The following is a 12,031-nucleotide window of genomic DNA, read 5'->3' on the forward strand; positions in this document are numbered from 1 at the left end:
TGATCAGACACCGAAACTTGTTGATTAGAAGCCCCAGGGTGTTTCTTCACGTCTTGAACACCACTGCAGATGTACCCAAGTAGATCCCAGGGCTGCAGGGCGCCAGTCTAGCACTGTCCCATTTAATGAGACACAGCTGCTCCACACATTCCAGAAAATTCCTTTGCGAAAAACTTTGAACTTGGTCTCTCAAAGCACCTCCAAGAGGTGCACGCCTTCCATTGGGGGGGCTTTGTCTGAGCCCACTTTCTCCACGCTTCACACCTCAGAGCACCCCCCAAAGCTCCCGGGTTCCCTGTCCTCCCCCATGGTGCCCCTCAGCCGCCCATCCCCAGTCCAGGCTGGTGTGAGGCCCCTGGTGTCCCGCTCCTGGGTCCTGGCTGAGCGGCCTGATGTCTGCGACAAAAGACTGGGGAGGCTGAGCGGAGGCACTTGGCTATGATTCTCCCCATACGCTCCCCCAGGACTCTCAGGATGTGCTCACCCTCCCAGGAGGGGAGGCCTGGCCTGGAGGGGAGCTCCAGGATCAGCACAAACACCCCCTTGGGGAGCTCCAGGATGGAGAGAGTCTCCAGGCCTTATGCTGCAGGGGGAGCCCCAGACTGGGACTGGGGAAGTGGACGTGGGCCCTCCTCACAGCCTCAGGTGACCAGGTGACAGGAGGTAATATCGGGACACCCAGGCCACCCCGCCCTCCTTCCCCTGGACCTTCCCACAGCACCCTCAGAGCCATCTGCCTACACAGTGGTCCCAAGGGATGACCTCAGGCTCCCCGGCCACAAAGGGAGTTAGGTTTGGGCAGGAGGAGGGCAGGCGGGCCCCTGGCAGGGCTGTGGCACAAGTCAGACCTGTCATCCTGCACGGCCCACCCGCCTCAACCTGACACAGAAGAGCTTCTGGGCCCAGAAACAAAGCAGCAGCCCTGGGCCTGGTGGGTGGTCACTGGGTCAGCGGTCCGTCCTCCCCCAGTGTGTGCAGGGGCCCCAAGTACAACACGGCCTGGGCTGCTGGTGCTGGGCCACCAGGCTCACATGGCTGTGGGCTGCAGCGCACCTTCCCCACCCGGCGTGTGCTGGGGAGGTGGCAGGGCCCTCTGGCCCCTGGTGTGCTCCTCTGCACCCAGGCACGGGCTCTGGGGGCTCCCCGTCTTCGGGCTCTTCAGAGAAGCTGATGATGGAGTTCTTGTTCACAGGCTCAGAGAATGAACTTTGCAAACACTCAAGGTAGGAGAGCATGTGCGAGGCTTTTATTTAGAGATAAAGCAGAGGACAGAGCTCCTGGCTTGCCCCTGCCCGGAGGGGATAAGATAGCCCCGGGGTGATATCAGCACAGTCTAGGGGATTTATAGGCAGGTGAGAGACAAAGAGCCAGGGATGCAGACCTGCAAAAGGGTCCCCTAATGCTTATCTTTGAAGAGACACTAAGTTTCTTATCAGTCTTCCAGATTATTTTGCTTACTTGCCATTATTACTTGCCTACATTGCATATCATTTGATTAGGGCTAGAGGAAGAAAAGCAGCATCTGGGTAAAGTTAAAGAAAATAAGCCGGGCCTTTTATCAGGCTACGGTACATTTTACAATAACCTCATTTAATTGACACAATGAAGACATGGGCTATGCTGCGGTCTTTTCTTATGTGGCGGATATTCAAACATTTCAGGCCAAGTTACTCCTGGATTTTTAGTTTTAATTAATCTCACACAAGAATGCTTATATTACTTTACAGAATTAATGTGACTGACTTTGCTCAATTGTTTAATATGGAGGTTCAGTAGGGGTTTTATTCCGGAGGCCCTCACCCTGGTCTGTCTGCACCCACGGTCCCTGCCTCACCAGCACTGAGGCTGCTCCGTGGCTTCCCTCCCCAGCTGCCATTCCCTCCTAGTTCCTCCTCCAGGCTTCCCTTCTGCACTCCCCAAGCTCTCTGATCCCATGCTCGCACCCCTCTCCCCCTGCCCTCCCAGCCTTCTCCTTCCCCCATCCCTCCCCTGGGCTGGGACTCCTGTTAGGAGGGCGTTATGTATTCTCCTGGGTTCTTGTCCCCGCCGCAGCAAAGAACTGAGGGGCAGAGACACAGCAGTGAAGTAGAGTAAAAGTTTTACTTACAGAGAGAAAGTGCACACTCAGAGAGAGGGGAGTGTGGGCTACCTCAGAGAGGGAGGCGCACTGAAAGGGTGGGGGCTCCCCCTTGGAAGGATTTTTCAGGAATGTGACAAAGGGCTAGGGGTGTGGACCTGTGAAGTGGTCTCAAGATGAGACACGAAGTTTCTTATCAGCCCTCCCGGTCATTATGCAAAATTAGCTTAACACAAGAAATGCACTGCTCTGATGGATTCCCTCCCGGAGAGCAGCTTCCTGGTTGGGGAGCATATCAGTTAAGACTGCCCTCCCTGCCTCCAAGGTGGGCTGAGTTATTGTATGTTCGCTAAAGACTGTGTTAAGTGTGGATAAAATGAAAGTTCCTGTGGCCAGGATTCTCACCTGGGCCTAGTCGGCTAGCTCACCACTCATGTGGGCAATATGTTGCTATTGACTCTATAGAAAGAGCTCCACCCAGTGCTCTGGGTGACACGGTGACACGGCGGCGACGGCGAGGCTGCAGGAGAGCAGAGCAGAGGCTGGAGTGGTGGCAGCGCTGAGGTCAGAGCCCCAGAGGATGGCTGTGTGGGATGGCTGTGTAGGCAGGGAGGCCCAGAGGCAGAGACCCACTTGCTGCATGCAGACTCGCTCTGACTGGCTGGGGTGGTAGTGATTGACCTGCCACTGTGGAAATAAAGTTGGGTATAACCCTTTCACCCCCAGAACGTTTTACTGTCATTTCTTTGGTCACATTGAATCCATAGTGAACTTGCCCAGGGTTGAAACCCATCGGCAGTGCATTGAAAATCTTACCTCTTCACTTCCTGGGTTTTGAAATGCAATCTTAGCTTTAAGATAGAATCTTTCCTGTCTTTACTGTGCTGTTTATGGCTGGGCTAGCTTGCTAAGTGAACTGTCCAGTCCGCAAATTACTTGATACGGGGATGGAGGAGGAAAAACCGCATATAGGTATAGTTAGAAAAATAAGCTGGGCCTTTTAGCAGGCTAAGTGAGTCTTACCTTAGTCAATGACATGATTTACAAAACACAATAAAGACAAGGGTATGCTGAGAGACTTTCCTTTATCTGGGGGAATACTCAAGCATTCCAGGCCAGTTACTCCTGGCTTCTGGAACTTAAACTGATCTCATGAAAAGATGCTCCACATCACTAATCATCAGAGAAATGCAAATTAAAACCACAATGAGATATCACCTCACACCAGTAAGGATGACCACCATCCAAAAGACAAACAACAAATGTTGGCGAGGCTGTGGAGAAAGGGGAACCGTCTTACACTGCTGCTGGGAATGTAAATTATTTCAACCACTGTGGAAAGCAGTATGGAGGTTCCTCAAAACTCTCAAAATAGAAATACCATTGACCCAGGAATTCCACTCCGAGGAATTTACCCTAAGAATGCAGCAGCCCAGTTTGAAAAAGACATATGCACCCCTGTTTATCACAGCACTATTTACAATAGCCAAGAAATGGAAGCCACCTGAGTGTCCCTCAGTAGATGAATGGCTAAAGAAGATGTGGTACATATACACAATGTAATATTAGTCAGCCAGAAGAAGAAAAATCCTACCATCTGCAACAACATAGATGGAGCTAGAGGGTATTATTATGCTCAGTGAAATAAGCCAGGCAGAGAAAGACAAGTATCAAATGATTTCACTCATCTGTGGAGTGTAACAACAAAGAAAATAAACCCGAAGGAACAAAACAGCAGCAGACTCACAGAACCAAAGAATGGACTAACAGTTACCAAAGGAAAAGGGACTGGGGAGGATGGGTGGGAAGGGAGGGATAAGGGCGAGGAAAAAGAAAGGGGGCATCACGAATAGCATGTATAGTGGGGGGGGGGGGGCGGAGCACGGGGAGGGCTGTGCAACACAGAGAAGACAAGTAGTGATTTTACAGCATCTTACTAAGCTGATGGGACAGTGACTGTGAAGGGGTATGTGGGGGGGACTTGGTGAAGGGCGGAGCCTAGTAAGCATAATGTTCTTCATGTAATTGTAGATTAATGATACCAAAATAAAATTAAAAAAAAAAAGCACCTACTATGCACCAGGACCCATCTAGGTAGCAGTTTTCTCTGCACAGACGAATGCATCCAAGATGAAGGGAACCTGTGGAATGACCGATGTGGTCACAGGTCAAACCATTTCTTCAAATCAACTTTACCAATAATAAAGCTGATTTAAAAAAAAAATTACTCATTTAAGGATTTCCAGGGGGATGATACATCCCTGTTCTTTACTTTTGCAGAAGTGTTTATCTAGTTTATCTTTGGGATAAGAATCACAACAATTCCTGTGCATCTTAAGGCTGGGTTGACATGTCATCGTAAGCATTCTGAATGACAGGTGCCAATGTATGTGTGGAGGTATTGTGTGTATGTTAAGGAAATAGACTGTTGAGTGGAGGCTTTTAAGTATTTGAACAACATTATCACACCCACACTTAAGCCCAAGCTCCAATTTCAGAGCTAGCTGGGACCATTCGATGGTTCATAGGTATGATACCTGTAGTATACTGTACTAAGGCACAGAATCACATGACTACAGCATGGTGTCAGGGTAGTATAGTATAGTATCGGGGATGACCCATGCTGGAATTCATATGAGTGATAAATAAAGTTTTATCTGCAAAGCCACCAGATTTTCCATTACCACTGCATAAACCCTCAACAGCCCTATGAGTTCGTATTATTTATTGCCTTACTTACAGATGAAGAAACTCAAGCACAGGCAGTTTAGGTAACACATCCACGTTCACCCAGCTGGACAGTAGGGGAGCTGGGATTCAAGCTCAGGTTGACTGAGTCCATGCTTAACATCACTGAGCTTCCAGCTGGCAAATGACTCCTAAAGATTACAAAAGAAGTTTTTAAAATCAAGGCAAGGAGACATAGCATGGTGGTGAGAATTCTCCTGCATCCAGCTGGCCACAGTTAGCCTTGGGCTGGTCACTCTGAGGTCACAGGTGAAACAAGGTCAGAGGTGTGACTAGAAGCCCTTATCCTGGTGTTGAGCAGGTGAGTGAGATGGGGAGGGGATGTTTTATGCAGTTTTGCAAACCGGCACAATTAAGCCAGAAAAGCTGGAATCTTCTGTTTTGCCCTTCTCTTTTATCTGTATCCCTGCTCCTCCTAGATCCAGTAAAGCTGGCCTGAAGTTCCAAGAAATAGACTTGAAGTTTGTGGATAAAATGAGGGTTCCTGTGGCCAGGATTCTCACCTGGCCCTGGCTGCCTGGCTCACTGCACACCTGTGGGCAATACACTGCTGTTGACTCTGCATAAAGAGCTCCGCCCAGTGCTCTGGGTGACATGGTGGCAGGGCTGCAAGGCTGCAGGAGAGCAGAGCAGAGGCTGGAGTGGTGGCAGCGCCAAGGACAGAGGCCCAGACGACGGCTGTGCGGGACAGCTGAGCGGACAGACGGGCCAGAAATAAAGTTGGGTTTCAGCCCCGGGCAAGTTCGCTATGGTTTCAATGTGACCAAAGAAATTGCCAGCAAAATGTTCTTGGGGTGAAAGGGTTATGCCCAACTTTATTTCCAGGTGGCAGGTCAGTCACTAGAATCCCGTTCACTCAGAGCGAGTCTGCCTCTGGGCCCCTCTCTCCTCACAGCCGTCCTCTGGGCCTCTGTCCTCTGCTCTGCTCTCCTGCGGCCTTGCAGCCCTGCCACTCTGTCGCTATGTCTTTGTTTTTTTCTTTTCTTTTCCGTGTGGATGTCCCGTTGTCCTAGTACCATTTGCTTGAGACTCTCCTTTCTCCATGAATGGCCTTTCCATACCTCTGGGCTGTCTGTTCTGTTCCACGGGTTTGTTTCCTCTTCGGCCAGCGCCACTCTATGGTAACAGTAGCTTTAATAGTAACATTTGAGGTCGGGTAGTTATCAGTCCTCTGGATTTGCTTTTTGCCTTCAAATTGTGTTGACTATTCCGGGCCTTTTGCCTTTCCTTCTTACTGTTTGTCTCTTCTTATTTGTGTATGTAAAATGTGACATCATTATAATACTTTTTTTCTTTCCTGACTTTATTTTTAGGAAGATTTCGATGTGGATCATTTTGTATCTGGCGGCAGGAAGCACGTCCAGCTGGAGGAACTGAGAGACGACCTGGAACTCGACGATGAGCTTCTTAAGACTGCCATGGTCGGACTCATCAACAAGGACTATGCAGATTTTGTTAACCTTTCAACAAACTTGGTAAACCTTTAATCCACAGTTCCTACCTGTCAGTATATTTACACACACACACTTCTTTCTTGCTCATTTGTTCTTAAAAGTGCTGAGTGTTTTTTAGAAAACTTTCAGTTGATTTTTCCCCCCAAAGAACTTGAAAAGATTACTAATCTCAACAAGAAAAGAACTAATCTTTTTGATAAACATCTTTTGTCTTTAGTTTTTTTACTCATTTAATATGGTTCTTGCTTGAATTTTATTATTAAATAGTGAAAAGTGAAGTACAGTGATATGAGTGTGTGTTTGTGTTAGTTGCTAACTGATAACTATGAAATCTCACTGGTTAGGCAAATTTGCAAGAAAAATAATCAGGTTTTCCTAAGGCAATATTTAATTAACTTTGAGGTCTATTTGCTAGTCAGAGCTAGGTTGAGGGAACATTGTCCAGTATTGATCTTTAGGAGACCTGGTTTTATAAAAACATAAGAATGGTTTGTAATAAACTTGTCAGTTGTTTGTGAAAATCATTTAGAAATGCTTGAGTTTTAATACTCACAAAAAGTCTTCTTGTTCGTATTTTATTTTGTTTTTAAATCTATTTGTCAATTGGGAATTTCAAGAAGCATGACAGTTAATGAGCCATATTTGCTTTCGGGAAATATACCACTAAGATAAATGTTCCAGTAGGATTAGGAACCCAGAACATTTCATTTCTGTTCTATTAATCTGAAATTTTTCTCAAGGTTTACAATAATGTTGAGAGATACAGCCCATCAGACTTTCACATCAACTGGTAGAATATCCTAAATTGTGGGCAGATAGCTGTTTCTCACCCATTAAAATTCTTCAATTTCATGTAAAAATTCATCCAAAGACAAATTGCACATGAGGAAGCTTTCATGCCCTTATTTTTATAGTCTAGTGAATATTAACAATGTTTCCATATTCTATGAGTAATATCTGTGGCAAAATAACATTTCTGCTATTTAGCTGATTAGCAGGATGTGGCTGCACAGAGAAGAACCTAAGTCTAGTACACCTTGGTCATTAAGCAGATCCTGCACTTACCCCTTGCTGTGATGTGCTTGTGGCAACATGATTTTGCCTTTAGGTCGGCATGGACAAAGCCCTCAACCAGCTCCCTGCGCCTCTGGGACAGTTACGAGAAGAGTTCTGGTAAGTCACCAGATAATATTAAACAGTCTGTGGTAAAGCATGGCGTGCCCGGTTGTCTTCTCCAGGAAGAATTCCTTTTTTAATCTGCTAGGTAGGTTTGTTGTTTTGTAATGGCCCTGATTGTAGTATTCACCTTCAAAGAAGTTGTCAACTTCCTACAGTCAGACACAAAACAAAACTAAAAAGTTCTCTGGTTTGTTTGTTACAACTTAGAAAACATATTTGATTTGAAAATGACAGATTCTGCCAGTAGATGGCTTAAAATGTTAGGGGAAGACAAGGGCATTTCCAAATTCAGCTTGTTTCAGCCGCCTCACTCATATGTAAATGGTCTCCAACTTATGAATGGCTTGTATCTTAAAAATTTGTAATTTTACAAGTATTTTCCCAAATAATATTTTAGATGTGGTTAGATTCCAAGGCCAGTTCACAAAAGCTGTTTAACATCTCATGTGTCCAAGGGATAATAAAATGTAATGCCTAATAAATGCTACATTTTAATGCTCCTCTGGGAAAATGTGCTGCGGGACCCCCACCTCTAAGCCCCTGGGAAGCGGGAGTCCTCCTGGAAGAACAGTAGGGGGGAGTCTGGGTATCAATTCCAGAAGAAAATCACGTTGCCCTGTCCTCCCCCGGTGTCCTGTCTGGCTCAGGCCTTGGACACCCCGTCTCGAGTAGTTGTGATGCCCTGCCATAAACGTGGTGCACTGTACCCCATTTCCCATGTGTATCCCCACTAGACCACAGCAGCCTGAGTGGCCTCTCACACGCAGCCCCTAAGACAGTGCCTGGCACCTTGTAAGTAAAGACACAATGCATGGATAAAGCTGGGAAAAAAAACAAAAACGCAGAATAATAGATGTCAATTCTGAGAAATCCAGAAGAGGGGTATGCAGAAAAGATGTCATAAAAGAAGGAAGTTTTGAGCTGTGCCTTGAACTGGCACATATTTGTGAGTGTTTACGTCTTGTCTGAATGTCACAAAAGCCCGTTCATGTGCTTTTCCTTGGAATGGAAGAGAAGTGGTTTGTGGCCCGCTGCTGGACCCCACAGCTGGACCCCAACAGCAGCCCGCGGGTGGCGCTCCGGCCGTCGTTCTGGCGGGCCACCCCCTCCCTTCCAGCCTGTGGCTGTGGTGTTCCCTGAGCCTCACCTTCCTTTACCGTCCGCCCTTCTCCCCAGACTTCCTCCCTGCGGGCAGATGTGCTCTGCTGACGTCTCCTCTGAACCTCCTGGGCTGCCACTTGCATGCAGGATCTGGTCCTGCCTCGCCGCCTGCCAGCATCATATCCCCGTCCCTTTTCCACAGCCACCTTTATAGCCACTTTTCTCCTAATCAGCTACAGACCTGCCCTCACCTTTTGATCTCAACTCATGAAGCTGCTCTGTGAGGTTCTAAGACCCCTGGAGGATAAGACTGTTTCTGCCTTGTTCCTCCTTGTGTCCTTACTGGCTTCCACAATAGCTGACAGTATTTCATCATGTTTGTTGAATGAGTTAGTTCACCTTTCTGTGGAATGGTGGTGATTTGTCTGGTTTATCCTAGTCGGTGCCATTACCTTTGTTTTGGCCCTGATTCCCAGTCACCTCATACTTGACGAGATTCATTAGCTTCTGGACATGTTTCTCCACCTATGACCTCTCCCACATTCCAGCCATCCTGTTCCTCGTTTCTTGATTCCTACTATTCCCAAACATTTCATGATATATCAGTGCTTCAGCACTCCCTAGTTCTCCAAATATAGAGTCCAGTGTAAAGGCCTTATCTGAGTGGAGTCCTCCTAAATTAGCCCATCCCTCTTAAATTCTGCTTCTCTGCAAGGGGAGCCAGCAGTGCACCCAGGTGCGTGCCTCCCTGTCCCTGAGTCTGGCACGCGCGGTCGTCTCCTCCTGCGTTTGCCCTCTGATAACCCCCTGCCCACCGCTGCCAGCATACACACGTCTTCAGAGTCAGACTCCAGCCCTAACTCTTCTCCAGACTCTCCTGTACTTTGACTCAGATTATCCTTTCTCTGCCCAGACCACCTATGACATTCATTGTGTATGTATGCTTTTTCTACTGGTCACTAATTCTGTGTGACCTCAGCTCTCTGTGTGTCATCTTACCCCCAAATTATGAGTATCCTCGATGGCAGTTGTGTCCAGTATTGTGTATTTTTGTCACTATCTGCATAATTTTCCCTATAGATGTTAAGTTCTATGGAATTGAGTTACATGTATGAATTTCGTAATGTTACAAATCAGTTTCTGCAGTACATTTTCTTTGTTTTTTTTAGAGTCTTAGGTCATCTGTCAGAGAAGGAATCTGTGCAGTAGATGAACGAATGTCTAAACAAGCGGACATTAGGGACAAAAAGGTCCGCACCAGTGTCGCATGGACTCCCTGGAGCACCTGGGAGCCGGGGCCCAGGGTCTCACCGGCTCCTCCAGGGCCTTCGCGAAGAGGGAGTGGGTGCCTCTGGGCTTGAGGCATCGGTAGGCACACCTACCCATCCAGAGAGCAGGTTTACATTCAGGTTGAGAGACAGGCAACTAGCTGGGTCCCAAACACAGAAACAGCCTCAGCTGATATTTACAAGTTCTGCAAGTTCCCCTCTGCCGCCTCCCCTCCCCGCTTCAGAGCTGGCCGCGCACAGGGAGGTCCACCGAGGCCGTCAGGTGAGGCAGCGCTCGCGCTCAGGTGCCTGGGCTTCTCCTACATTCAAACCGGTGTGGCGGGCTCAGACCTGACACTGAACCCTCACTGATGGGACAAACCGGTGATTCAGCATGCGAGGCATCCAAGTCCGAAAGCGACGTCCTCGGATACGAAACTGCGCTGTCTGAATGTGCCCATCTGGATGCAGCCCTACACTTAAGGGTGTGGAAGAATAAGTGAAAAGGCTTCCCGTCAGGTCAAAAAAGCACGGTAAGCTCCACATCTGGCCATCACTTTCTCAAGACTCTGCCAAAGTAAGAGCCTCTAGCTACACCACATGCAAAGCATTTCCTCTGACCTGGCCTCCGAGCCACCTAACTGCCTGGGGTATTGGATGTTCACTGTATAGGCCGTTCCCAAATACTTATTTAGTTATTTTCCTTTCAAGCTTTAAGGACATACAATAGCGACAAGCCTAGGAATTATGTAATTCAGTTATGATTTCTCTCTCCAAACTGGGTCTGAAACTCAAACACATTCCTTTTCAGACACAGGTCAGGGGAGCCCTTTTCACCTTTAATCCCACACCTCCACTCTGTGTGCAGGGATTTCCCTGCCAGCAAGATGCCGCTGCCCTCAAGCCACCTGCCCCGCAGGCCTCTGGGGCTCGGTACTGGTGGAGGAAGAGCATGACACTGCTAGACAGAAAGAGGAAAACTGACTGGGGGTGATGTGGGGCGGGGGGAGCAGGGGGAGGTGGCCCAGACGGCAGAGCTAAGTGCCTCCCGGCCTCAGATAACCACTGGGGAGATGCCAAGCTGCAGAAAAGATCTTTATCTTCCCACATAATCCAAACTGGTTCTCCTCTTCCTCCTTTCTGCATTAGGCTCTGTCCTGGCTCAAGTCCAAATAAGACTCAAGAGAGCTAACAGTGCTCTTTGAGGCTTTTTTACTGTAGTTCCAAAATGCAGCCACTGAGGCCACCTCCCCTCCTGATGTCGGGATTCATTCAGCTGCTTTCAAATGTGTGGTGATTCAGCAAACCTGTGCAGGCAGCTCTGGACTGGCTGTAGGACTGCAGCTAGGAACAGAAAAACGTCTTTCCTCAGCTCTGACGCTTATGGAATACCGCGTGTAACAGAGGCGGGGATTCACAAAACCAAGTCCCATTTTCCAGATGTGTAAGGAATGGCAATTGAGAAAGACCTGTTATCCAAGACATGTGTTTATTTGAACCAAAGAAACCAAACGGAAAGAGGCCACCCCTTCCTGCCACCTTCTTTCTCTTCACAGCTTTGCTCGAATCAGATGACCTGGAGCACGTCCAGAGCTGTTAAGGTCACAGGGTTTAGCGTTAGGATCAGTTCTGTAACTTAAGCCACACAAAGAACACGACACGGTGATTATGACAAATACCATCTGGAGGAAAATTAATCCAGGCAGAACAAGAGGAAGTCTCAAATACCCACGAGGAGCAAGTTGCATGCAAGGGAAATCAGCCATGCACAGAGGTCGGGGCCAAGCCGCACACAACACGGGGGCAGCCTCAGGGTTTCCACGCAGGAGGCTGGCGGGCTGTGGAAGAGGAGGAGGAACAGGACTTGTGCAGCTAACAGCACATCCAGGTCACAGGGGCCGCGGTGTAGACCAATGAGCCGCAGCGCGTCAGAGGCAGCCTTCTTCCCGAGAAGACAGACACACGTCCACGGTCCCTAAGAATTATACGCATGCGGGTCAGGGTCAGTAGGGACAGGATACCTTGGGAGGAAAGGCCTGTCCTCCCACAGATCTACGAACTGACTCCTGCCTCTCCTCCCTGCCCTCTCCCTTCAAAACCAGAACCAAGATGAGACACCCGGCGAAGGAAGATGTTTCTCCCTCTCTCCACTCGGCGGAAGGAATTCCGACCAAAGATGAGCTGCGATTTTGAACTTCACTCTA

This window comes from Manis pentadactyla, chromosome 12 (assembly GCF_030020395.1).
Source record: "Manis pentadactyla isolate mManPen7 chromosome 12, mManPen7.hap1, whole genome shotgun sequence".
In the NCBI taxonomy this organism is placed as follows: domain Eukaryota; kingdom Metazoa; phylum Chordata; class Mammalia; order Pholidota; family Manidae; genus Manis; species Manis pentadactyla.